A 27,427-nucleotide genomic window follows, 5' to 3' on the forward strand; every position below is an offset into this window, starting at 1 on the left:
ACCTAAGAGAAGGAGTCTGATAATCATAATAGATTCTAAAAAATAGTTTCAAAAATGTAGTGGTTAACTAGAAATATACCGGAAACTGGATCCTAGCTTAAAATCAATTCAATCACTGGGAAAAGTCTTTTTTTATATAATAACTGCCAAGCTAAAGAAAATATTAAAGCACACATGAAAGAAAATAACATCATTCATAGCCTTAAATTTATTTGCAATGGTTTTTAGAGCATTAAACATTGTTGATATTCAAGAAAAAATTACCAGCACAAAAAAAACAGGTAACCAAAATTTAAAAAAAAAAATCAGAAATAGATTAGAGATGTAGAGATATAGGAGTTATCAAACACAGAACTTAAGATATGTGTGCTTAAAATGCAAAATTACTTAGACTATAAAATACAAAAGTTATCAATCTGAAAAACAGAAAGAAAAAAATTGGTTAAAAAATGAACTGAACCTCAGGGGCCTGTGAGACAATATCAAAAGCTATAAATACATATAATTTTAATTCCATTATAACTAGGTTGGGAAATAATAGTATTTGTATAAATAAATGTGGAAAACTCAGATTTCATGAAAGATACAGTGGGGCCTTGACTTACTAGTATCCCGAGTAACGAGTTTTTTGAGATACCAGCTGTCTCTCGGCCAATTTTTTGCATTGAGTTGACAGAGTAATTTGAGTTAACGAGCTCCTTAACGAGCTCGGTCTCGAAATGAATTAAACTTGTAAGTCAAGGCCCCACTGTATAGTATCCAATTCAAGAAGCTCAGCAAATCTAAACAGGATAATTTCAAATAAAATCATGACTAGATACATCATAATATAAAATATCAAATATAAAGTATGAATAACAACTAGAAAAAAAATGTGACACACTAACTGCAGGCATACAGTGATTCAAATAATTGTAGATTTCTCATCAAAAGACAGTGAAGCACATCTTTAAAGGGCTGTAAGTAAAAATATACATGAAGGTGGAACAGCATATTCTATGTCAAGATGCTGCTCACTTACAGTTTTCTATCTAAAAGGCCTTTTTAAAAATGAACTATTGCAAAGTGAGCATTCTAAGCAGCTCTTGACATTACCGTACCTTCAAAACTGCAAAATAAAATAGCAATTTCTGTAATAGAACATTGCCTCTACCTGCAGTTAGAAAGACATTCACAATAAGAATCCACTGCTAAAAGAAAAGAATAATAAAATAAATTTTTAAAAAAAGAAAGAAAGGAAAAAGTTTTCTCTAGCAAAAATTTTGAAGATGCTGATTTACTTAAAAGAATTTTAGGCAACCATTAATTTTGAGTCTAATTTGTGCATCTCAATATTCCAGTATGACTTCTATAAACAGTTAATAATAGCTAGATTTCTATATTTTTATGGGTGTTGGATCATGAGTAAGCATGTTCTTGCTCTGGTTTGGCTAAAATAGAAATTGTGTTGGTTCAGTATTATCCTCATCAAATCATATTTATTACATTTCTTCTTACATGTCTCAGTGACTGACCTAAAAGTCTTATACTAGGTGTTCCCGTAGCTTGGTCTTTGGTTTATACACATCACTGTGGATATTAGACCTCTGAGAAGGTACTAAAGTACTTTTGAACTACACATTTTTATTCAATTCATATTTCTCTCAAATGTATATGCTTTTAGCATTCATAGGCTGTCAAAAACTGGACTTTAGTGAATTTACAAAATTAGGTCTAAAAATAAAGAAATTAAGCTAAAAATTTAGCAAAGATTCTAGATAAGTTTATAGTAGTTCTTGCTGACTTTGAAATGTTTTCTTTCCCTCTGACTTGAGGCTTGCCATTTTAGGATGGTTCAAATTTGCTGTGCTCATGGGGGAAATCGAAGGTGAAATAGGAATAATAAATTCTCTGTCTGGCTACTTCCGTCTTATTGGCTACTGCATAGCCATAAAACAAAAATGGATATCTAAGATCACAGAATGACCATGATGGAACGTAAGGGACTAACCCAGCCATGGGCAAACTACAGCCCGCGGGACAGATCCGGTCCGTTCTCGGCTGTTCTATCCGGCCCACGGAGCCGAAAGAGCGGAGGGTTCTCTTGCTCTCCCCTACGCTCCTTCACCAGCAGCAGTGTTAACAGGGCAACGTGGGAAACACGGCCACGGCTCCTTCTTCTGTCCAGTTTAAGGCCCTCGAGTCAAAAAGTTTGCCCACCCCTGGTCTAACCCAAGGAGAGCAACTTCTGAAAGCTTCACATATTCAGATTAGTACAATTTCCTTGACACAGTGTCTATCACTCAATGTTAAATCTATACTAACAAAAGCCTAGGTGGCCTTTGCGCCCTTGTACCCTCATGTTTCACAAGATGGCCGCCCCCATGTTGTCACAAAATGGCCACTCCCACATCATCACAAGATGGCCACCCCCATGTCATCACAAGATGGCTACCCCAACATCGCCACAAGATGGCCACCACAAAATGGCCGGCAGGGGAAGGCAGTTGTGGGCAATCAGACCAGCAGGGGGCAAATAGGCCAGCAGGGGAGGGCAGGTAGGGGTGATCAGATTAGCAGGGAAGGGCAGTTGGGGGCGACTAGGCCAGCAGGGAAGGGCAGTATGAGGTGACCAGGCCTACAGGGGAGGGGCAGTTAGGGGTGATCAGACCAACAGGGGAGTGCAATTTGGGGCAACCAGGCTGGCAGGGGAGGGCAGTTGTGGGCCATCAGACTGGCAGGGGAGGGCAGTTGAGGGCTATCAGGCTGGCCGGGGAGGGAGGTTGGAGGCAATCAGGCTGGCAGGGGAGCAGTTAGGAATCAATCAGGCCAGCAGGGGAGCAGTTAGGGGGCAATCAGGCAGGCAGGCAGGTGAGTGGTTAGGAGCCAGCAGTCCCAGATTGTGAGAGGGATGTCCGACTGCCAGTTTAGGCCCGATCCCACAGAGACATCCCCCAAGGGGTCCCAGATAGGAGAGGGTGTGAACTGGGCTGAGGGACACCCCCCCCCCCAGTGCACAAATTTTTTGCACCAGGCCTCTAGTAGAAATATAAAAGAATGGGAAATAAGGTGCTAATCTAAGTAACTTTTCAAATTATTTGAGTATGTAAGAATTAAGGCAAAGAAACTGTACATATGCACTGCTCTAATTGATGAGGTTTTTCTCATGAGAATACAAGTTAACAATGCTAACACAGCTGTACATGTATAATGAAACTGAATAACCAAGTAAAGAGTTAGTGGGTGATAAGAGCCAGGTTTCTGACTGTTGGACTAGAAGGCTATGGATAAGCAAAGGAAGCAGGCTAGAGTGATCTATGTGGTAACAAGTTAGAGTTGGAGACAGTATGATCTCAGATACAGACAGGTACCTATATAAATATTTATAGAAATGCATATATATGTACATTTATGTATATATGTACATATATGTATGTCTATGCATATAAAAATATATAACTATACATACCTAAACTTCCTGCTCTTTCAGCTGAGATGACCTAGAAGCAATGGCATCTCAGTAGCAAGAAGCACACCTAGTGTCCAAATCTGGGTTTCTAGTACCATTCTCTGATAAAGGGTTCCTTGGAGAAATAGCTGATTCTAAGACTAGGGAAGGAAATACACATGATAGTACTGGACCATCTCATACTGTCAGAAAGTTAGAAAATGCTAAAACCAACCAACCAAACAAAACCTTCAAAATAATGGGAGTGTATTAAAGGAACACAGGGACCACCTGAAAGAGCTTGCAATGATCCAAACTGAAACAATTTGAGCAACAAAAATAAATAGGGTAGTATTGGATTATATCCCAAAGTATAAAATAAATATCCATGCATCCATCTATAATAATAAAAGCATAATATGCTAATTTGACCAGACAGCCAAATGTCCTTCCAGAGGTCCTTCCGGACGTCCTTCCAGACGTCCTTCCAGACAAAGCTGCAGTGGCTGCAAGGGCTGAAGGCAGGCAGCTGCAGCAGCTGGCAGCGGCAGCAGTTGCAGGGTGATTGGGGGCAGCACCTTCCCCTGATCTGCCCAGTTGCCTCCCGCAGAGGGAGTGGGCCTAAGCCATCAGTAGGACATCCCCTGAGGGCTCACGGACTGTGAGAAGGGGCAGACTGGGCTGAGGGATCCCCCCCACCTCAGTGCACAAATTTTTGTGCACTGGGCCTCTAGTACTAATATAAATAAATTATTGAATAAATAAATTAATGGGGGGAATAGACAAATATTCCTGTGCAGAAGTACTCCAAATAATTTCTGTAGCTCTTTCATACTTAAGGAGATAGAGCATAACTCCCCACTCTTTAAGTGTGAGCTATATGCAGTGACTTTCTTCCCAAACATTGTATGGAAAGGGAAGAGGGGAAAAAAGAGTAATTTTATACTGGAAAATTTGAAAAACACTACCTCATACCAGGTTATCAATGTCATATCAGTAGTGACAAGTTATATTGATAATATATGTCCTTGATATGATGGGATAAGAATGGCCCTGCACCTCTGTGGATTTCCTCCCTCAAATTCATAACTTCAATTTAATCATGAGAGAAACAGACAACTCCCATTTGAGGGATATCCTAGAAAGTACTGGACCAATTATCCTCAAAATTGTCAAAGTCAATTAAAAGCAAGAAAAATCTAAGAAACTCACATCCAAGAGGAGCCTGAAACATGTCCATTAAATGCAGGCTGGGTCCCTGAATAGTATCCTGGACCAGAACAAGAACATTAAGAAAAACCTGAGGAAATCTAAATAAGTTTTAGACTTTAGTTAATATTAATAAATTGATATTGGTTCATTACTTATAACTAATAAAATACACTCATATAAGATGTTAATAGGGAAAACTGTACATGGGTGTGTGTAGGAACTTACTGTACTATCTTCACAATAATTCTGTAAACCTACAACTGTTCCAAAATAATAAAAAAAGTTTAATAATAATATTCTAATTTGAATTTACCATATGCTTGCAAAAGTGAGGCTGAGCCAAATATATGAAAGGTGTGTACAGTATCGAGTTGACCACCCAAATGCTTGCTCCAGTACACAATTAGTCTAAGCTTGATATCTGTATCTCAGGACTCTTCCCTAACAAAGCCTGGTGTTACCACCAGTTATCAAACTCCCCTCCCCCGCTCCAATCCATATGACTGCCTCAAACACCAGCACTCAGCTAGTTAATCTAATAAGCGAATCTATAGTAACAGAAAAAGGTAAAAGGGTAACTGCCAGTTAACATAGCAACACATCAACTGTGGTCATTTGGAGGCAAGACACTCCCATCCCTAATGATGCTCTCAATGGGGTTAAAAGAGGAAGAAGGGTGGGGCTCAGTGGCAGATGCATATTAAAATAGGTGATCCTAGGTCTCTGTTCCCTAATGTAATATAGTTGTGCACCTAAAGTTGCTCTACTTTTCTGGAAAATCAATAGAAAGAGGATTAGGCAGTCAGAACACATAGAAATAACCATGAAAAGGATAGATCAAAATATATTATTCTTCAAAAGACCTTGTCATAGACATTCCTATTTCATGGGCTTTACTCTTTTGGGGAGATAGATCACTGCTGGGTGTAACTTCCTCTTATATTCTTCCATAGCATCTTGTCATTTTCTGTTTCCTTTAGAAGGCCTATGACAAAAATGGCCTCCTGATGAGCATTCAAAGGACTGTCTGAAATACAGGGGCCAGATTACATTGGCTTTCTGAAGCAGGCATACCTCATCCATTTTATCTCTAGCTAGTTATTTCAGTAGCTGCCTCTTAAAAAATCATTTAAATCAAACCACACTTCCCCTTACAGACAGATGAAATCACTTGCAGCTAATCCATCTCCTCTTTTATTGCCCATAGAAATGAAGAACAGGTTGCACAAGCACAATGTACAACAGGAGGCTGAGAGACAGCAGCCATCCATTTCCTCATAGCATACAAGTTTGATCGTGTTTGCCTAATTATCCCATTAACCTGTACCTAAAGATCCAATTACTCCAGCTGTGGGTGATTGAATAAAGGGCAATTGCAACAGATACCAGGCAGGGGACATGTGCATTCCTCATCAGTAAAGTTTGTAATTGCTTATTCAGTCTTTCACCAAGAAATTCCTATGGCAGCAAAGATAACAAGTATTTCCAAAGTGCAGTTCCTAAACTGGTAAATATTCATTTACCTTTTAAAGGTTTATTATGAATCAAAGTACTCCTCTGTCGTTTAAGTTCACATTTGTGCTATTCTCCTCACTTTCCAGAAAGGGCTTGAAAGATCAAGCCTACTGAATCAGGTTCTTTCTTTCCAAGCATTCTTTTTCCAATTTAGGTAGCTGTCATCAGATAAATAGTGGTCTTCAACTCCAGTTAAGGATGCATAAACTAACCTAGGCTTTCTTTGGGTGTGAATAAATGTGTGTAAATTATTCATTAAATTATACTTTTCCTATAAAACATAATTCTGTATTAAATAGCCAGCACGGACATTTATTTATGGAACTGTACATAAACACTGTATTCTATTTGGTAATGTACTCTCAATGCTGCCCACAAATCCTTTCTTTTTCTTTTGTTTTTCCTAATCAGGTCCCCCATAGGAACCCACAAGTGTTTTGTCTCCTCATCTTAAATACCCAATACCATCATCACTGCTGTTAGCCTGAGCAATGATATAGACATCGTCATCAAAAGACCATTAAATGCCTGCTATATAGAGTCCCTTCAACCACACCCAGTGTCTCTTCCTTGCACCTCCATCAAAGGCTACCTCATTATCTGGATCTCAAGCTCTCCCATCCTCCCAGAGATATCTTCACTTCATTGATTATCTTTTCATTCCTATATCTTCTGCCACTACTTTTCCCTCTCTATTGACTCCCAACAAAATTTATACATGCTCAAGACATTGCTATCTTAAAAAATATCTTCAGCTGGCATTTGTCCCAGCAATCTCACTATCACTCTCTTTCTTTTTACAACCAAACTTCATTTTAAAATATTATCAACACTCTATGTGGACACACCTACTCATGGATCAATCAACTCTAAGGGAGTATTTGTGTATGCTGTTTCACTAAATGAATATTGTGAAGGTTACTGATGATGTCCATGCTGATAAATCAATAGACAATTAATATTAATTTTATCTATGTTGATAAACACATTTTTCTTCTCTTTTCTTGGCTTGTGTGACTCTTCATTTTTGTTCCGCCTTCCTTTCTATCTCCTCTCATCATTTACCTATCCTTCTCTAGATATCCATATGGCATATTAACTCACTTTCTTCATCACTCTATTTAAAACTTTCAATAGAAAATAACAAGTGTTGATGGGAATATAGAGAAATTGGAACAATTGTACACTATTTATGGAAAAGTAAAGTGGTGTAGCCACTATGGAAAACAGTATGGATGTTCCTCAAAAAAATTAAAAAATAGAATTACCATATGGTTCAGCATAGGTATATATTCATATACCTATGAGTATATTGAAAACAGGAACTTGAATAGGTATTTGTACACCCACATTCATATCAACATTATTTGTATTCAGAATATCTAAATAATTCTTAAAATCAATAATAAAACAAAAATAGGCAAAATATGTATACAGATACTTCACCAAAAATCGGCAAATATGTTATCAAATAAGCACTTGAGAGATTCTCACTACCATTTTTAATTAGGATATTGAAAGTTATAATCACAATTAGATACCAATCTATGCATATTAGAATAGAAAAAAATCCTAACAATATCAAATTCTGGTGAGAATACAGAGCAACAAAGATTCTTATCATTGCTATAGGGAGAAGGCAAAAGTTAAACATAGACTTACCATTCAATCCAGCAATTGTGCTCCTAGGTATCTTAATCAAGTGAAATGAAACCTGTGATCACACAAAAATCTACAGGCTGTGGTCATAACAACTTTATTCATAATTACCCAATCAACAAATCCTCAACTAATGAACGGGTAGACAAACTATTACATTAATACAATAGAATACTATTTAAGGATAAAAATATCAAGCTATTGATTCCCATGATATAGATACATCTTGTATGCATTTTGTGAAGAAATTCAGACCCCCCAAAAAGCTATCCTATCTAATAAAAGAGAAACATGGTAATTAGCCATACCTCTGCTACCCTTCCCATTCGCTAATCAGGGAGATATGCAAATTAACTGCCAGCCAAGATGGCAGCCAGGCAGCTTGAAGCGAACATGAGGCTTGCTTGCTTCAGTGACAGAGGAAGCCAACGTTCCCCGCCTGCCGCTGCTGGCCTCTGAGCTTGCAGTTTGAAACATTGTTACAAATATAGAAGCTAAACAAAACCCCAGAAACCTGCTTTCAGCCAGCCGGGATCTCAGAGCTGGAGTTGAAACAGTGTTTCGATTATAGAACCCAAACAAACCAGATACCTGCTTTCAGCAGCCGAGGCCTCAGAGCTGGAGCAAAGCCTCAGAGCTAAAGCTGGCCCAGAAAAAAAAAAAAAAAAGAGCGGTTGGGAGCTTCAGTCACCCGCCAGCCTGAAAACAGCCCTCAGCCTCTCACCCAGACTGGCCAGGCACCCCAGTGCGGACCCCCACACTGAAGGGGGTGTGACCAGCTGCAAACATCCATCATCCCCTCACCCAGGCTGGCCAGGCACCCCAGTGGGGACCCCCACCCTGATCCAGCACACCCTTCAGGGCAAACCAGCCGGCCCCCACCCGTGCACCAGGCCTTTATCCTATATAGTAAAAGGGTAATATGCCTCGAAGCACTGGGATCAGAGGAGCCGCGAGGCCTCCTGGCACCGGGATCAGCATGACAGGGGGCAGTGCCCAAACCCCCGGATCGCCCTGTGGCTCTGTGTGTGACAGGGGGCGGGGCCACAACCTCCCTAAACACCCTGCTCTGTTCGTGACAGGGGAAGGGTCCCCAAACCCCTGATCAGCCCTGCTCTGTGCCTGATAGGGGGGAGCTTCCCAACCCCCTGATCACCCTGTGGCTCTGTGTGTGACAGGGTGCAGCGCCCCAACCCCCTGATCGGCCCTGCTCTGTGGGTGATAGAGGGCGGCGCCCCAACCCCCCCACGGGCCCTGCTCTGTGTGTGACGGGGTAGAGCCATAACCTCCCGATCGGCCCTGCCCTGAGTGTGACAGGGTGAGGCGCCCCAACCCCCTGATCCGCCCTGCTCTGTGTGTGACAGGGGGCGGTGCCCCAACTCCCCTATTGGCCCTACTCTGTGAGTGACAGGGGGAGCTCCTCAACCCCCGATCAGTCCTGCTCTGTGTGTGACAGGGGGCAGTGCCCCAACCCCCTGATTGGCCCTGCTCTGTGCATGACAGGGAGTGGCGCCGCAACCTCCCCATTGACCCTGCCCTGAGTGTGACGGGGGGCAGTGCCCCAACCCCCCAATCGGCCCTGCCCTTAGCATGACTGAGGGTGGCATCGCAACCTCCCAATCTGCCCTGCTCTGTGCATGACGGGGGCGGCGCCTCAACTCCCCAATTAGCCCTGATCTGAGCCCAACCAGGGGCTGCACCTAGGGATTGGGCCTGCCCTCTGCCACTGGGAGCAGGCCTAAGCCAGCAGGAATTATCTCCTGAGGCATCCCAGACTGCCAGAGGGCAAAGGCTGGGCTGAGGGACCCACACCCCCCTCAAGTCCACAAATTTTTGTGCACTGGGTCTCTAGTCTATTATATGACTCCATCAGAAAAAGACAAAACTTCATGGGTGAAAAGAAATTAATGGTTATCAGGAATTAGGAAGATGGAAAAGGATGACTAAAAAGGGAGGTGCAGGGAAATTTTTATGGTTTTGGAAGTGTACTCTCTGCTGGAGTTTTGGGCTCTATGCATTATCCAAAACCCATAAAAACATACATCACAAAGAGTGAACATTAATACACGAACATTCAAAACAAAATCAAATGAGATGTTAGAGGGACCCCAGGATGAAATGCAGAGTGTGACAAATAAATCTAACTGGATTATAAATGTATAAGTAACCTAATTGGGATGGTAGTTTTGACTAGAAACCATAAGGCTAATTACGGATATAGGCAACTGTATATAAACACCGTACTCTGTTTGGTAAATCTGTTTCTCAGGATGAAATGAGTTAACAATCCTGAAATTGGCTTAAATATATACTGGAGTCTAACAGATAAATAAATGGATGGTGGATGGTGAGAATCAGATTTCTCATAGTCGAAGAGGGAAGTTACAGATGACGGAGGGGTAGGAGGGAACTCGAATAAACCATGTGGTACTACTGGATTAGAGTAAGAGAGATTAACTCATGTTTAGTTTGCTATATATACAGGTGATTAGATGCAGAGATAATTAAAGATATATGTGTATAGATGGGTTAGTATACATACATATATTTCATAACTAAAGGACCTAAAAGTAGTGACACCCCAGTAGTGGTGAGCATATCTAGTATCTAAATCTTGGTTTCTATGTACCATTGTCCAATGACAGGAACCAAAGCTTCTTGGATAAGTGGTTGATCCCAGGACTATAACAGAAATATCCCAAGTTGAGCCTAGAGCATATTTTAGGGCCAGAAAATAAAGAAATTAAAAATAATAAAAAATAAAAAAAGAAAGGATGGAGTTAACTCAAGGGACATTGAAGCCAAACTGAACATGCCAAAGCTGGAAGAATTTGAGCAAAAATAAATAATGTAGCAAAGTATTATAACACAAAGGATAAAATAAATGAATCCATGTCTATATAAATAAATGATTGACTAAATAACTAATTAATGGGCTAAATCTTTCTTATAAAATAATCCTATATAATAAGAGAGGGATATGCTAGTTAGCCCAGATATGCTAATTAGTCATGACCAGTATGCAAATTGACTATTATTCCAACACACAAGATGGCCGCCCCCATGTGGTCAAAGATGGCCACCCCCATGTGGCCACAAGATGGCCTGCAGGGAGGGAAGTTGGGGGCGTCCAGGCTGGCAGGGGAGGGCCATTGGGGGCAACCAGGCTGACAGGGGAGGGCTGTTGGGGGCAACCAGGACAGCAGGGGAGGGCAGTTGGGGGTGATCGGGCTGGCAGGGGAAAAGTTAGGCATCAATCAAGCTGGCAGGGGAGTGGTTAGGGGGTGATCAGGCTGGCAGACAGGCTAGTGGTTGGACATATTGGAGAAATTTGAAATAAATTATGAAGTTCAGTTCATTGTAATACACCAATGTTGGCTTCGTAATTGTGATAAAAATATCATGGTAACGTAACGTGTTAGGAGAAAATGGGTGAAGGGTTTTGGGATTCTATAATTATCTTTGCAACTTTTCTGTTAGTCTAAAAATATTCCAAAATAAAAAATTTATTTAAAAATGTCAGAAGATTTAATGAGTTTTACAAAATAATCAAAAAATTCATTGTACTGATTCTAATGTAGTATAATTTGCAATATGCCTTGTCATTTAAATTTTTAAAAAAATTATCTTTATTGTCAAAAGTATTACAGATGTCCCCCATTTTTTTCCATTGACCTCCTCCACCCTGCACCCATCCCTTCCAGGCCTTCATACACTATTGTCTCTGTCCTTGGGCTATGCATATATGCATATAAATTCCCAGGTTAATCTCTTCCCTCCCTCCCCTTTCTTCCCTCTGAGATTCCGTTGTCTGTTCCATACTTCTATGTCTCTGGATCTATTTTGTTCATCAGTTTATTAGGTTCATTAGATTCCACATATGCGTGAGACCCTGAGATACTTGTCTTTCTCTGACTGGCTTACTTCTATTAGCATAGTACTCTCCAGTATAAAACATGAGAAAGTAATAATTTTAATTTCATTTACTTTACATTTTATCTTTAATGAAAATACAAGTTTGGGGGATTTCAAAATGTATTTAGCATTACTTTGGATATAAGACATTATATAAAAATCTTGATTATAAAAAGCAAGCAAAATAATTTTTTTAAAAAAACAATTTTAAACTCAAGGGCTTGCAACTTCCAACTTCTCTGCCAGAGATCTCTCTCCTGTGCCATGGGCCCTTGCTGAGACAGCATACAGCATAGCCCCAAAGTATAGAAAATTCAATACTCTCAGAGACAATAATCAAAGTCAACGAATAATTCCCCCAGCTTCCCTGTCTCACTGCATGACTATTCTTAGATGTGATCTACACTAATGAGGGGCACTAATGAAAATATATTCACGTTAACCAGCTTTTATTAGAAAGGAGAAATAGTTTCAGAAATGCTTCGGAGAAAATAAACTAATCAACCTGAAAACATGCTTTTGGCCTAGAAAATTAATTTCCTGTCATTGAACTACATAGTAAAGAGAAACAACTTTATCGTGAACATATACAAAAGCAAAATTGGGTGTGTATTTTTAAAGATATTGCTGCAGGAGGACCAGGGTCCCGATGTCCACAATGGTAAGCTGTTCACTCACATCCACACTCTGGCTTTTCTCCCTTCCCTGCCTCCCTTTTCCTGCTCTCTCCCTTGTGCCTCCTTGGATAAGGTCTTAAATAAGTTAACTGCACCAAAATCCTTTCCTCAGAGCCTACTTTGTTAGGAAACATCACGGTACAATCAAGAGAATACTCCAGTATGTGAAATAATAATAAAATAAATAATAAAATTCAGCTATCTCTGCTTTTTTGCTAATTTTTAATTATGCCAAAAACATACATTGACAGCATTATTTATATTGCTGATGGTGCATTTTCCAGGCTGGTAGGTTAAACCACATTTCATTTAGCAAATGTGTGTGTGTGTATATATATATATATATATATATATATATATATATACACTAGTGGCCCGGTGCATGAAATTTGTGCACAATAAAGGGGATTAATTAGAGGAAATATTTTAATATTGCTATTTGCCCTTTCTCTAAAATAGAAGTATCAGAGATGAAAGAAAATTAGTAAAATGTATATGAAAATCTTCCTCCTGTCAGAGTCTGGGGCATGCTGTGGGACCCAGAGACAAGTTCCCGCACACCCACCATGCCTCAAAATCACGCAAACCCAGACCAGACCGGCCCCACTCCCATTGGGTGAGATCCAGACCCAGCCGGCCCCACCCTTGTCAAGCCCCGCCAGGCAGAGGGCGCAGCCTTAGGTCCCCGGCCTGCCACCAGGGTGGGGGGCATGGCCTGAGGTCCTCTGGCCTGGCACTGGGGCCAGGGGCATGGCCTTAGTTCCCCCAGCCTGGTGCCGGGGTAGGTGGTGCTACCTGAGGTTCCCCATCAAGACCTGCTGGGAGGGGGGTGCAGCCTGAGATCCCCCAGCCTGGCACCAGGGTTGGGGGTGAGGCCTGAGGTCCCCTGTCAAGCCCCAACAGGCAGGGGGCGCAGCCTCAGGTCCCTGCTGATTGCTCGTTAAGGCTCAGGAACTCGGCCTCTGCTGTGGGCACAGCCATCTTGTGTTACGGAATCCCTGCCTCCTCTGTGGGTGCAGCCATCTTGATTATTATGGCATGATGATCAATTTGCATATTCCCTTTTTATTAGGTATGATATATATGGACATGTAAAGGGTATTGTCTCTACCCCAACCCCAAAATGTTTGAGATAGACCTGTTAGCAGCAAACACTAAGTCAGGGCTATAATTCTGACTAGTGGTGACCTTTTAACCAGTCCCAGGGAAAGAGGCATCTATGTGGTCTTTTTAAATTATAGCTTTGGATTGTTTTTGTTGTGTGTGTGTGTGTGTGTGTGTGTGTGTGTGTGTGTGCGCGCGCGCGTGTGTGTGTTTTAATTTTTTAATTGATTTTAGAGAGAGAGAGAAAGGGAAAGAGAGAGAGATAGAAACATCAATGACAGAGAATCATTGATTGGCTACCTCCTGCACACTCTCTACTGGGGATGGAGCCTGCAACCCCAGCAAGTGTCCTGACCAGAAATCACATAGGGAAGCTCTTGGTTCATGGCTCAAAGCTCAAACACTGAGCCACACTGGGGTTTTATAAAACATATTTAGCAGTAGTTCTCATTGGGGAAACAAAACTAGCGTCTTAGTCTGGCCAACAAAAGAATCCTGCAGTATTTCACTGTGTCATGTGCCCATGCACTGATGGCCGTTGGGTTCATGTTCACCTCTGGAGGAGACCCTTAAGGCTCTCTCTAGAGGTGGTGCCCTATATCTCTCCCAGCAAGCATGGGTGGACATCTCTTTTGAGAAAGTAATGAAGTTCTAGCTTACTGAATAGAGTTTTGATGATAACACCCTCCTTTCAAACAATGATTCTTTAAAAGAGAAATTATCATTCTACTAAAAGAAAGAGCTTTCTATTCATAGCTATTTCATTCATTCAATATGGATTCATGAATTCTTATATTATTATTTCTATTTTACCCAATGGGTTAGAGCCCATTGCACTATGTTTGGTGCTCTAATAGCTCAAGATTTAGCTAGTAGAGCCCTTTCAGACTTGTGCTGGTGTCATTTTGACATGTTCCCATTATTTTTATAGAACCACCATGCTTTCTTGTGTCGTAAGACAGTTCAAGCTTATTTTGCATTTTCCCACCCCCAGCCCTGAAATTGGTCATTCTTCAATAATCTAAGTTCGAAAATAGTATTCAGTGTTAATAAATGAAGATGGAATTCTGGAGTTAAAAAATCATTATTTGGCAACTATTGTACTAATAATTGTTTTCAGACAAGAATCATTAATGGATACTAAAACCAAACTTTTCACCAGTGGGTGAAAGTTTGATAAGGAGCAGGATATTTTGCATAGCTTCAAAGTATACTTATTAATGAGAGAAAAAATAGTAACTTTAAAGTGGAGAAGACTGTTAGACACCATCTTAACCAAGTGATCAAAATGATCATCACCAGTAATGGTTTGAAATGACATTCTGTGCCTCCTGATGCAGTGCACTGAGAACACAGTATCACTGACATGATAATCTTGCAAAAATACATAATCTAAATTTAATAATAAAGAAACATTAGACAAACACATATCGAGAAATATTATACAAAATCACTGGTCTGTACTCTTAAAATATATCAAGGCTATGAAAGACAAGAAAAAAAATCAAGGAATTGTTCCAGAGTAACTATATGCAGCCCATACTTGAATCCTGGCCACAATTTTTTTCTATAAAAGACTTAACTCAGACACTGATTGAAATTTGAATAAAAAATGTATATTAGTTATTAGTATTTATTATATTAATTTATGATTTTCATAATTGCAATATGATTATGTCATGGAACATGTTTTTTTCTTAGCTAATATACCTTGAGATATTTGGTGGTAAAGAGTATCACGTCTGCACCTTACTATCAAACGGTTCAGAAAAAATAGTGTATATCTTGCCATTTACATATGTATACACACATGAGAACAGGAGGCGAAAGAAAAGAGAGAAGATGACAAAATAAATGTCAGTATTTGGTATATCCACGGTGTGGGATATATGAGAGTGTTTTGTACTATGTTTGCAACTTTTCTATAAGTTTAAGATATTTTTCAAAATAAAAAGTTAAAAAAATAAAATAATACAGTTGGTGCTGAGACCATATTCTATGTCAAGGATCCACAGGGAGAGCTGGAGGAACTAGCCTAATGCAAAGTCTTGGAGAATGAGCACTGTTAACTCAAGTACCTCACAGGGCAAGTCTTTCGTGACTATCAAAATGGGAAAATAAGCCTCCAGTTGTGCAACATGGCAGCACCCTTCCTACCACACTCAGCAAATGCACGGGAAATGGCACTTGTATTCATGTCCCCTGACCCATGATAAATTTAATGCCTTTTCCCATTAAACCACACTCCTTGCTTGAAATTGAGTTTCAAGATTTTCAGGGTCCTGGTCCTATAACATTGAAATGTATGTGAACGAAATTTTCATGTGAAAATAAAATACCAGCCTCTTGAATCATTTTTAAAGGGTGAGTTGGGTAACACTGATTTATAATCTCAGCCCATGAAGTATTTCTATTCACATTGCATAAGCAATTTTATCAGCTCTAATAACTTTGTGGGGGCTGATATATTCTGTGGATACTTAGCAGAGAGCCCTCAAAGAATCTATGCAGGGACTAAGACAAAGCTCTGATAAGAATGCCTTCAAGTTAATCAGCTATTATTAGAAAAAAAATGTTGTCAGAAATGCTTCAGAGGAAAATAAATGAATCCCCTTGTAAACATGCTTTTGGAACAATTTAATTTCCTTTATTAAAGAGAAGCAGCTTCTTTTGATAAAGAAGGAAAAATGTTTGTTTTAAATTAAACATATTCCTTGTTGCTAAATGTATTAGTGGTATTTCCTACAAAAAATCATGAATAAAAAACTCATAGTGCTTAGGTGATCACTGCAAAACCTGGGCAGGTGCTCATTGCTTTTGAGGGTGGGACAGGGAAGTGATCAGAACACTTAACCATTTGGGTGTATTTTCAGTTTTATTCATTTTGGTGTTAGCCATAAGATTTCCAGACATGCCAGTTTCTTCACCTACCATTATTTTGAAGAAAAAAAGCAATTCTGAATGTTCTGAGCTTTGTGGGAAGGAGTAACAAATTAGAGAGCATGGGCAATGCGCTCACAGACACGCATCAAATGCTCTTTCCTCAACAAGAGGTGGGTGTGAAACTACATTCTCAACTCTCAACTTCCCAGGACTAAACTGTGAGCCATGGTTCTTACTTGGGACTCTGAGAAAAAGGCCATTTTAGATCATTTTCTCCTGAACCCACTTATTTTGTCACTGTGCTCTGTTATGCTCTTCCTATCCCCTAACTCTTCCTGTCACTGTTCAATTCATTTTTCGCCCTTGAACAAAATTCCAAGTAGTATCATTTTATCCTGTGTGGTTTTTCATATTTCTTATAATAAAAGATTGATTGATACTCATGTATCTCATTGAATAATTTTACTAACAGTAATATCTGAATCATTAAAATATTAGTACTAATATCATGATTAGTAATTATTCACAACTACTAAGCATGTATTAAAATGCACCTGCTCTTTCAGAAATGTCATTGATTATTTAAAGGTTGAAACCATATCTCCCATCTCAATGAGTCCATTAAAGTACATCTTTATGAAAATTAGCATCACTCACATTTAACGGTTGAAAATTTGATTCTAGCAAAGGCCCATTAGGGTATTTCCTGGCTTGCTACCATAGATGAGTCACAGGTGCTCTATGCAGGGGTTTTGAATGTGAGAGAGGACCTTCTCTCTAAGGTAGTGGTCATAAATTTAGGGGAATAGGAGTGGTATGGGCCCCCAGGGGACATTTGGCTAAGTCTGGAGACATTTTTGGTTGTCACAACTGGGGAAGAGTTGTTACTGACTGACATCTAGTGGATAGAATCCAGGGACACTGCAAAACACCCTGCAATGCATAGGACAGCCACCCACAGCAAGAGTGATCCTGCCTTAAATATCAGTAGTATTGCGGTTGAGAAACTTTGCTTTAAAAAACCATAGGTTGAAGGGATCCATAAAATGATCTGCAATGCGGAGTCAAAATGTGCCAGGTTGAGGAGATATATACTGAAAAGGATCAGAGTATAATTAAATGCTGTCATTCATTTAATTATACCATTGAGGCTCAGCTAATCATTGAAAGAATTTTGCAAAAAATTTTGCAACCACAAGCCATTTGCACATATTGATATACTGGCACACCATATCTAAGCAAAGCCCAGGTATCTATAGAAGTCATAACTGAGTTTTAAAACAGTTGTCTAGTTTAGGGTCCTACCCTGCTCTCTGAGATTAGTCTGGAAGCAATTCATGGGCCTTCTGATAAATATCTCCGGATCCCAGCATTAGTAAAGTGTTCGAAAAAATACTCAACAACGAAAGCTTTATAGTTATGTGGAAAATATAGGAGAAGCATTTCTTTCACAAATATAGACATCTAGCCTTTACTTTATTTCCTGTGCCTAAAGCTATAATGGAATAGTTCGCATTTATTCAGAAACTGACTGGTGAACTATGAGGTATTATTGGTGATAAAGCACTCCAGGTATTCTGTTGGCTGACGCCCAGCTATTCAACAGTCTGTACCATTCAGCACAGCAGGGTGACAAGGAAGCCCGGGTGTGTTTTTATTTGTATTCATGTTATTTGAATAATATTCAGCTACTGTCACTTTCATTAATTAATGTGAAAGTCATTAGTCCCAGTGTTATTATTAGAAATGTGCCTTTTCCAAGGCATTCAAACAATGTGCTGTCTCATTGCAGCTACTCATTTCCAAGTCACCCTAGCAGCTGACATGAGGAGAAAGGAGCTGTAGAACCAGCCCTCTGATCTCTTTTCAAAATATTTCTTACAAATTCATATATCCTGGGATCCTTGATGTCATTCCTCAATGACCATTGACAATTCACAGAGAAATGGCCTTAGCCCAATAGAAAGCACAAAAATGATTTACTTTACAGAAATAGTAATAGCATCATTGACGGTGATATGTAATTAAGGATATGGGAAAGAGGGTATTCAAACTTTAAGATGCTCCTTAAGAACCTTAATCTATGTGGTCTAATAGTTTTACAGTTAAAATAGGATACAAAATGCAACTCTTCCTTTTGACTCAAAGGAAAACGTGAAAAAGGACATAGTACTTTACAAGTATTTCTAGACACAACTTGTCCCTTAGCTTGAGCATTAAAAAATTGTCCAGGCTAAGTATCTTAGTCTCACTCAGAGAAATAATCAAAACTGAATGCATATCCAATGTAAAAGTTTTGATTATTCAAGATGAATGTGTTCTAGGGATCTACAACCTAGTGCTCATAGTTAATAATAGTGCATTGTGCATTTAAAATTCATCAAGAGGATTGATCTCATGATAAATGTTCTTACCACAAAGAAAAAAAAATGTTCCCTCCCATAGATCAGACCTCTTTTAGGCTGAGAAATTGATGAGGAAGTCAGGGGCACATTCAGTTTCCTTGCTCTTGCCTAACCCTAACCCTAGTTCTACATTTTTCTCTACCTCCTTGTTCAATCAATATGTCTAATTTCTATCCCTGTAGGGGCTGGATTGCAAGAAGCACAGAAGCTGAAGGGTTAATTGTGCCTACTTGAAAGAAAGACAGTGAATCCCTTAGCATCCATAAAATTGCCCAAAAGATAGACTCTCTTTTGGACATCTGCCAAGTCTAGGTGACACCAACTGAAGATCACAGAGGTACCAGGTAGGGAAGATTCTGCCCTTCCCTATTAATTCCTTCATTATCCCCTCCAAACCCAGAGGGGTTAAAAACTACAGATAGAAGTATTGAAGAAATGACCCTGACCTTTCCCTATACTCTAGGACCTCATGCCTGGGTCAGGCCCAAAGTTGGCAAAGGGAGAAGATTTACTTGGATGTACAGTTGAAGTCTTGATTAATATTCTGGACTGGACCAGAGTTGTGTGATTATTAGATCAGACTGAAGTTTTAATCTTCAAACAAGGGACCATTTGTTTATCTTCTAAAAGGTAAGACCTGAATAAGCGTTCATCCAGGGGCAGAAAAAGAACTAATCCATAGAGAGTACTTAAAGGAACTGAAGACACAATTTGAAAGGAAAATTACATTGTTTTATGTTTGTGTTCTACAGAATCCAGATTATTCAGCGAACCAGCTACACCTTTATTTCATTTTGGTGGGATACCTGCCAGCACAAACTAAAAGCACATTCTCTTCTTCATTTGCACTCAACCATCAATACCTCCCCAAACACCTTTTCACACACAAAAAAACACACACAAAAAACCCCCACAAACAAACAAACAAACAAACAAACAAACAAACAAAAAACCCAACTCTTTAAAAACCCACAAGTATCTGTCTTTATACTGTCTTTACAATAATATGGGCATGCTTAAATCTGGGAACTCTAATAGATTAAATAAATGGACAAAATGGGAGTACAGAATTGTAAAGTTAAAAGTTGTCTATATGTTCCTTCGAGTTTAACCATACTTATGGAAATTAGGCTACACATACACTAAGAAACCGGCTACTGAGATGTGATCATGTTACAATGAGGAAATTGAAGCTCACCTAAAGAAAGACAGAGCGTACACAATAGCAGCTTACCACCAGGGTTTCCTAGTCTAATAACCTTGCTCCTGCCTTTCTTTAGTTATTTTTTTTCACCCATTAACTTTTTTATTTTTATTTTTATTTTTTTTTTTTTTTCTTTTTCTTTTTTTTTTTTATTATTACTTAAGGTATTACAAATGTGTCCTCATCCCCCCCATTAACCCCCAACCTCCCCCCCACACACACTCATGCTTCCATCCCCCTGTTGTCCATGTCCATTGGTATGGCTTATATACATGTATACAAGTCCTTCAGTTGATCTCTTCCCCTTACCCCCGCCCTCCCCTACTTTCCTTCTGGGGATTGATAGCCTGATTGCTGTTTCTCAGTCTTTGAGTCTGTCCCTTTTCATAAGTCTATGTTGTTCTCTATAATCCACAAATGAGTGAGATCATGTGGTATTTATCTTTCTCTGACTGGCTTATTTCACTTAGCATAATGCTCTCCAGTTCCATCCATGCTGTTGCAAAAGGCAAGAGTTCCTTTTTTTTTACCGCAGCATAGTATTCCATTGTGTATATGTACCACAGTTTTCTAATCCACTCATCTGCTGATGGGCACTTAGGCTGTTTCCAAATCTTAGCTATGGTGAATTGTGCTGCTATGAACATAGGGGTGCATATATCCTTTCTGATTGGTGTTTCTGGTTTCTTGGGATATATTCCTAGTAGTGGGATCACTGGGTCAAATGGGAGTTCCATTTTTAGTCTTCTGAGGTAGCTCCATACTGTTCTCCACAGTGGTTGCACCAGTCTGCATTCCCACCAGCAGTGCAGAAGGGTACCTTTTTCTCCACATCCTCTCCAACACTTGTTGTTTGTTGATTTGTTGATGATAGCCATTCTGACAGGTGTGAGATGATAACGCATTGTCGTTTTGATTTGCATCTCTCGTATAATTAGTGACTTTGAGCAGGTTTTCATATGTCTTTCGGCCTTCTGTATGTCCTCTTTCGAAAAGTGTCTATCTAGGTCCGTTGCCCATTTTTTTATTGGATTGTTTATCTTCCTTTTGTTAAGTTTCATGAGATCCCTGTAAATGTTGGAAATTAAACCCTTATCGGTGGTATCATTGGCAAATATGTTCTCCCATGTAGTGGGTCTTCTTGTTGTTTTGTTGATGGTTTCCTTTGCTGTGCAAAAGCTTTTTATTTTGATGTAGTCCCATTTGTTTATTTTCTCTTTAGTTTCCATTGCCCTAGGAGCATTATCAGAGAAGAAATTTCTTCGGCATATGTTTGCGATTTCGCTGCCTGTGGATTCCTCTAGTATTTTTATGGTTTCCTGTCTTATGTTTAAGTCTTTTATCCATTTTGAGTTTATTTTTGTGTATGGTGTGAGTTGGTGATCTAGTTTCATCCTTTTGCATGTATCTGTCCAATTTTCCCAACACCATTTATTGAAAAGACTGTCTTGACTCCATTGTATGTTCTTGCCTCCTTTGTCGAATATTAATTGGGCATAGTGGTTTGGGTTGATTTCTGGGGTCTCTATTCTATTCCATTGATCTATATGTCTGTTCTTGTGCCAGTACCAAGCTGTTTTAAGAACAGTGGCTTTGTAATACAGTTTGATATCTGGTATTGAGATCCCACCTACTTTGTTCTTTCTGAGGATTGTTGCAGCTATTCGGGGTCTTTTTTTATTCCAGATGAATTTTTGGAACGTTCGTTCTAGATCTGTGAAATATGCTGTTGGTAATTTAATGGGGATTGCATTGAATCTATAAATTGCTTTGGGTAGTATGGACATTTTGATGATGTTGATTCTACCAATCCATGAACACGGTATATTCTTCCATCTGTTTATGTCTTCCTCTATCTCTTTTTTCAGTGTCCTGTAGTTTTCAGCATACAAGTCTTTTACCTCCTTAGTTAAGTTTATTCCTAGGTATTTTAATTTTTTTGGTGCAATGGTAAATGGGATTGCTTCTGTAGTTTCACTTTCCGTAAGTTCACTATTGGTGTAAAGAAATGCCATGGATTTCTTAGCATTAATTTTGTATCCTGCTACATTGCCGAATTCATTTATTAAGTCTAATAATTTTTTGATGGAGTCTTTAGGGTTCTGTATGTACAGTATCATGTCATCTGCAAATAAGGACAGTTTTACTTCTTCTTTTCCAATCTGGATGCCTTTTATTTCTTCTTCGTGTCTGATCGCAATGGCTAGTACTTCCAGTACTATGTTGAACAGGAGTGGTGAGAGGGGGCATCCCTGTCTTGTTCCTGTTTTTAGGGGGAATGGTTTTAGTTTTTGCCCATTGATTATGATGTTGGCTGTGGGTTTGTCATATATGGCTTTTATTATGTTGAGGTATGATCCCTCAATTCCTATCTTGCTGAGAGTTTTTATCAAGAAAGGGTGTTGGATTTTGTCAAATGCTTTTTCCGCATCAATTGATATGACCATGTGGTTTTTCTCTCTCAATTTGTTTATGTGATGTATCACATTTATTGATTTGCGGATATTGTACCATCCTTGCATCCCTGGGATAAATCCTACTTGGTCATGGTGTATGATCTTTTTGATGTACTGCTGGATCCGATTTGCTAGGATTTTGTTGAGGATTTTGGCATCTATGTTCATGAGGGATATTGGCCTGTAATTCTCTTTCATTGTATTGTCTTTATCTGGTTTTGGGATTAGGGTGATGTTGGCTTCATAGAATGAGCTGGGAAGTGCTCCTTCCTCTTGGATCTTTTGACATAGTCTGAGGAGGATAGGTTTTAGGTCTTCCTTGAATGTTTGGTAAAACTCCCCTGTGAAGCCATCTGGCCCCGGGCTTTTGTTTGCTGGAAGCTTTTTGATTACTGCTTCGATTTCCTCCATAGTTATTGGCCTATTGAGATTTTTAGATTCTTCCTGGTTAAGTTTTGGAAGGTTGTATTTATCTAGGAATATGTCCATTTCCTCCAGGTTGTCTAGTGTGTTGGAGTAGAGCTGTTCATAGTATTTTCTAACAATCCTTTGTATTTCTATGGGGTCTGTTGTTATTTCTCCTCTTTCATTTCTGATTTTGTTTATTTGGGTCCTCTCTCTTTGTTTCTTGGTGAGCCTGGCTAGAGGTGTATCAATCTTGTTTATCCTTTCAAAGAACCAGCTCTTGGTTTTGTTGATCTTTTGTATTGTTTTTTTGGTCTCTATGTCGTTTATCTCCGCTCTGATCTTTGTTATTTCCTTCCTTCTGCTTACAGTGGGCTTTTTTTGTTGATCTCTTTCTAATTCTTCGAGTTGTAGAGTTAGGTCATTTATTCTCATTGTTTCTTGTTTCTTGCAGTAGGCTTGTAGAGCTATGAACTTCCCTCTCAAGACTGCTTTTGCTGTGTCCCATAGGTTTTGGATTGTTGTGTTTTCATTGTCATTTGTTGCCATGATGTTTTTTATTTCTTCTTTGATCTCACTGGTGACCCAGTCGTTGTTTAATAGCATGCTATTTAGTCTCCATGTGTTTGATTTTTTTGGATTGTTTTTGTTGTAGTTGATTTCCAGTTTTATGCCTTTGTGATCTGAGAAGATACTTGATATGATTTCAATTTTCTTGAATTTGAAGAGACTTTGTCTGTGACCCAATATATGGTCTATCTTTGAAGATGACAAATGTGCACCCGAGGAGAATGTATATTCTGTGACTTTGGGGTGAAATGTTCTGAAGATGTCAATTAATTCCATCTGATCTAGTGAGTCATTTAGGATTGATGTTTCTTTGCTGAGTTTCTGTTTAGAGGATTTGTCCAGTGGAGATAATGGGGTGTTAAGATCCCCTACTATGATTGTATTGCTGTCAATCTCTCCCTTGATCTTCTCCAGAAGATTTCTTACGTATTTGGGTGCTCCTATATTGGGTGCATATATATTTACCAGAGTTATTTCTTCTTGTTGGACTGCTCCCTTTAGTATTATGAAGTGGCCTTCTTGATCTCTTTTTATGTCCTTCACTTTGAGATCTAATTTGTCAGATATAAGTATTGCTACCCCGGCTTTTTTTTCACTTCCATTGGCCTGAAAAGCCTTTTTCCATCCCTTCACCATCAGTCTGTGTGCGTCTTTTTTTGTGAGGTGGGTTTCCTGTAGACAGCAGATATATGGGTCATGTTTTCTTATCCACTCTTTTACCCTATGCCTTTTGACTGGGGAATTTAATCCATTTACATTTAAAGTTATTATTGATAGAAACTTGTTGGTCGCCATTTTTGTTCTTTACCGCTGCGTTCCTTCTTTGTTTCCTGTTTTTTCTATTTACAGCAGACCCTGTAGCATTTCTTGCATTGCTGGTTTGGTTGTAATAAACTCCCGTAGACCGTTTTTGTCTGTGAAGCTCCTGATTTGACCCTCAATTTTGATTGATAGCCTCGCTGGGTATAGTATTCTTGGATTCAGACCCTTCCTTTGCATGACTTTGTATATTTCATTCCATTCCCTTCTTGCCTGATGTGTTTCTGTTGAGAAATCGGTCGCTAGTCTGATGGGGGATCCTTTGTAGGTAACTTTCTGTCTCTCTCTGGCTGCTTTTAAGATTCTTGCTTTGTCGTTGGTGTTTGCCAATTTAATTATTATGTGCCTTGGTGTCGGTCTTTTCGGGTTCATTTTGTTTGGGACTCTGTGAGCTTCTTGGATTTGTGTGAGTTTTTTCCTCCCTATATCAGGGAAATTTTCTGTTACTATTTTTTCAAACAGGTTTTCTATTCCTTGCTCAGTTTCCTCTCCTTCTGGCACCCCTATTATTCGGATGTTGTTTCGTTTAGCATTGTCCCAGAGTTCTCTTAGGCTCTCCTCCTGCTTTTTAATTTTTTTTTCTAGAAGCTGTTCTGTTTGGGTATTTTTTTCTACCTTGTCTTCTAGCTCGCTGATGCGGTCCTCTGCTTCTTCTAGTCTACTGTTGATGCTTTCTATTGAGTTCTTTATGGCAGTGATGTCGTTTTTCATTTCTTCTTGGTTTCTCTTCATTTCCTCTTGGTTCTTCTTCATTTCCTCTTGGTTCCTACACATATTGTTGAATTGGTCTTCCATTTTTTTCATCCACCTTATGACCATTACTCTGAATTCTTTCTCTGACAGGTTGCTTGCCTCCATTGCCTCCATTTCGTTTACTTCCTTTTCTGATGAAGCCTGTTTTTCTCTCATATTTGGGTTGGTTCTTTGTTTCACCATGATTTCTCTTCTCAAGGTTTTTGGTTATGTAGTTCTCTCTCTGCTGCACTGATTCAAAGGCACAAAATACAACACAACAAGGCACAACGTACAAGGCAACAAACTAAATGCATTCACGATATTAATAACCCCAAATAAAGGTGACCCCCCGAGCGAAGAGAATTAGGGGATATAGAAGAAAAAAGAGGAAAAGATTAAAGAGAAAAATAAAAAACAAAAAGGAGTGCCTAAATGAGATTGGGAAAAGGGAGAGAAGAAAAAAACCAAAAATACAAAAAAAAAAAAAAAAAAAGTAAGAGAATGAAATAGAGGTGGGGAAGAGGCTATTTGTATGGGGAGAGCGAGGGATTGGAAATTAGATATATAAGTAGGGTGAAATTTAGACAGTGGTTAGAAAGAAGGAATAGGTAAAATCCAAAGCAGGAATAGGGTAAGAGAAACAGGACAACAAAAGGGGAAAAGTGAGGAAGAGAGTTTTGGCTTAAGGGTAAATGTGAGCTAGAGAGAAATGATGCTAAAGGAACGATGAAAATAGTGTGTATAACACTAATCCCAAAATAAAATAAAGAAAAATTAAAAAAATAATAAAAAATAAAATGACACTTGAAAAAATGGTAAAAGGATAGCAATAATACTGGTTAAAAAAATGTAGTAATTAAAAAGGTAAAATCAAGTGATGAAAAAATAAAAAATAAAAAAAAATAAAATAAAATAGGTTCTTAATGAAATGGTGAAAAAAGAATTTAAAATGTATATATATATATATATATATATATATATATATATATATATAAATAAATATTTGGAAGTGAAGGTGCTTCAGATCTTCCACTCTTCTTTTTGGCACGCCTCAGTCCTACCAGGCATTCAGGGGAGTGTTGAACTTCCCTGCGATACACTGTCCCTCCGTGCAGTAAACCACAGACCTGATTTTAAGGCAGCTTGTATTTGTTTACCAGACTGCCTTTATTTGTGATCGCAGAAGAGACAGTTCGTGGCTCTGCCTCTGGGTGGCAGTGTGTCTGGATTGACCTCCGAGGCTATAAGTCCTATCAGTAGGGTTTTTTTGTTTTTGTTTTTTTTTCCTCTATGGTATTGGGAACTGATTCAGGAAAGACCACTGCCCAGAGCTGGTTCCTTGCCACTGCCCGCTGTTTCCCAGGCTCCCCAAAAAGAACTTTCCCCTACAGGCTCTGTGAATGACCCCAACTGGGGAATCCCATGCACTGGGTTTAATAATCAAATGCACGGATCTAAGGGGAACTGTAACAAGAGCCTGATAGTTGTGCGAATTCGCAAGCCTCCACCTTCCAGGTCTGCGCACAGTCTCCGCGCGCAGTCTCCGCGCGCTCACTCGCCCCTGGCACCAAGCAGCCAGCAGATTGGCAAAGTCCAAGGCTGCTCCCTTACATCCAGTCCAGCTATGGGCTCATTTTTCGCGTTCCCTTCTGCCAGCAGCCCTGTGGGGCCCCTTCCCCACTCACGGGTCACGCTGGTCCCAAAGGCTGCAGACTCTGTGGGGCGCAGATTCCGCCCCGCGCGCGCGTGTGCGCACGAGCTCGGTCCTCCCTCCAACCCGAACTTCAAACCGCACCTTTAGGGGATGTCCAACCTTTCCGTGAGAAGAAGCAGTGCTCGTCTGAGTTCAGGTAGTGACGCTGCTTGAATCCCTTGTTTCCAGGTTAGTAGCTGGTCTCTGGATGCTGGCAACAACCACCCAAGATGGCGCAGTCTCTACTGCTTAGCTGGCGCACCACGAGAGGCTTCAGCCGCAGTCTCCAACCGTCCTTTTTTTCCTGGGGGTTCTCGGTCTTTCCTAGCTGCAGACAGTCTCTCAGCTGAAAATCCTCTGCCTATTCGGGCTGCATGTTACCCGTTTCAGCTGCTCACCCTTATCTGCTCCAGGACAAGGCACAGGACACGTCCGTTTATACCGCCGCCATTTTTCCTCGTCCTTTATTTTTATTTTTTGCTTCTTGTCAGGAGTGTTTAGTTTAGACCATACATACAATAGAACTATAGATTGTTTATGTTCATATGGTCTGATGCAGAAACAAACATATATATATTTCCTTCCCTATGGTTTAGACAACTGATCATTTCAACAAATCATAATGTAGTGATGTGCTTACTAAGGGGAAACTCTCTATGCAACACTCACAAAGCACTGTGCTCAAGACACCATTGTTAGAGTAGCAAGAGGCCATTAGGCTGCCATTTTAGACACGGTACATAATGTG

This window comes from Myotis myotis, unplaced genomic scaffold (genome assembly GCF_014108235.1).
Source record: "Myotis myotis isolate mMyoMyo1 unplaced genomic scaffold, mMyoMyo1.p scaffold_m19_p_2, whole genome shotgun sequence".
In the NCBI taxonomy this organism is placed as follows: domain Eukaryota; kingdom Metazoa; phylum Chordata; class Mammalia; order Chiroptera; family Vespertilionidae; genus Myotis; species Myotis myotis.